Source organism: Palaemon carinicauda, chromosome 43 (genome assembly GCF_036898095.1).
Source record: "Palaemon carinicauda isolate YSFRI2023 chromosome 43, ASM3689809v2, whole genome shotgun sequence".
NCBI lineage: Eukaryota > Metazoa > Arthropoda > Malacostraca > Decapoda > Palaemonidae > Palaemon > Palaemon carinicauda.
Genome location: NC_090767.1, coordinates 5252334 through 5254257, shown reverse-complemented (window position 1 = coordinate 5254257; position 1924 = coordinate 5252334).

The following is a 1924-nucleotide window of genomic DNA, read 5'->3' as shown; positions in this document are numbered from 1 at the left end:
TTCTGCAAGATGGATAGCACAGAGGTTCAAGTTGTTTGATGAGGACACCACAATTCAAGATCATACAATTGATGCGTACATTGCCCTCCTTAGAGCCACAGATCCCCCTCTCCCAAACAGAGAGAGAATTAAAATCAGAATATCCCTTTCTGACACTGATGGGTTAGTTGAACTGCAAAGGCAACTCTACCGGCATCATATCAACCCATCAGACATACGTCTATTCAAACATATCGACGGAGATTCAGAGCCGACCGTAGAAGAGAGAGAGTCAATCAAGAATCTACTCACAAATGGGTAAGTTATTATTACTTCACAGTTATTTTGAATATTGCAAGATACATATAATAATCAAATATCTTTATGACAATACAATGGTACATGATCATTCATACAAACATATGCACATACACAAATAGAGAGAGAGAGAGAGAGAGAGAGAGAGAGAGAGAGAGAGAGAGAGAGAGAGAGAGAGACTCAAAACTTTAGTATAATAATCAACTTGAGTGTTGTAAACAATATATTTTATATTGTCAGTATCATCATTATCATCATTGTCACAATTAGACTCATAATAAGTCGGCTAAACATCAAAAATTCCCGATTTTAATTTCTCATTTTTCGTTCATATCAATTTCCATATTTTACAAAATTATTCTTTTTTTACTTTCCGTTTTCGTCATCATCATCATCATCATCATCAACTTGATAATAAAATTCCCAATCAAATCCAATAACTATTTCTTTCTTTTCTTTTCTTCTCTTTGGAACAGTTGTAAGGTATACAGAGGCATCTGGGACCCAACGTTCCAAATCCCTCCAAATATTAGGAACCTTCAAGTGAGTCTTCCAGACCAACCCAGTCTCGACGCCTTCTGTCGATCTTTGGAAAAGACAAAAGAGATTAAAGTTTTAGGTAAGAATTTTCTCTGTTTTTTTCCTCTGAGTGACATTATAATAACTCGCCTCCTTTCCCTCATCCTGTCATTCATTGTTAATATCGTTGTTATCATTATCAATATCATTGTTAACATCATTATCATCATCATTATTACTGTGTAGATGTAGAATATTATATTCAGAGGTCTAAATCAGGTGTTTTTTTTTCACAAAAAGGAAAATATTGTTTTAATCTGATTTTAAATTCATATAAAAGCTTTCAATGTTAAGTTTTAATTTCTTTCCTTCCATATATTAAAAGGAAATGTCTCATTTTAATGGTGATGATTTAGTTAATAGTGATGGAAAGGAATAATAGTGATCGTGATTGTAATGAATAGGAAACAAATATCGGCACCAGTCATAGTCAAACGCGGCTCCTCCTGACTCCGCCTCCTTCCTTCGCTGATTGGTTCTCTACAAGGATGTGGGCGGAGTTATCCAAACGGGAGAACCAATCAGCAAAAGGAATGTGAAAAGGTTTCTCTTAGCCAATTATATTTTGACAATAGAATGAAACTGAGTTGTTATTGGCTGATGTGATTTAGACAGTGCATAATGTGAGGGTTTCATGAGGAGACTAATGACATACCTTATGTGAGCCGCTACAATGCTCACTTGCACACACACACACGCACACACACACATTAACTCCCGCACGCACACGCAAACGCACACACACGCACACGCAAACGCACACACACTAACGCAACCTCAAAGAGACAATGACAGACATATTGCTCTACTGTGTTTAGTTCTTTTGCCTCTAAATTCGTTGTTATTATTATTCCCATTTGATCTTTTCCTTTAGAATCTTAAGAAAGAAACACAGAGAAAATGTTCAGTTTTTTATTATCATTTTTCTCAACGTTTTTCTTCTTCTTCTTCTTCTTCTTCTTCTTCTTCTTCTTTCTCTTTCAGTTATTGTCTTCAGTGTCAACGACGTCAGCAGCGTCAGTCGCCCCATCCCTTTCTTGGAGAAGGA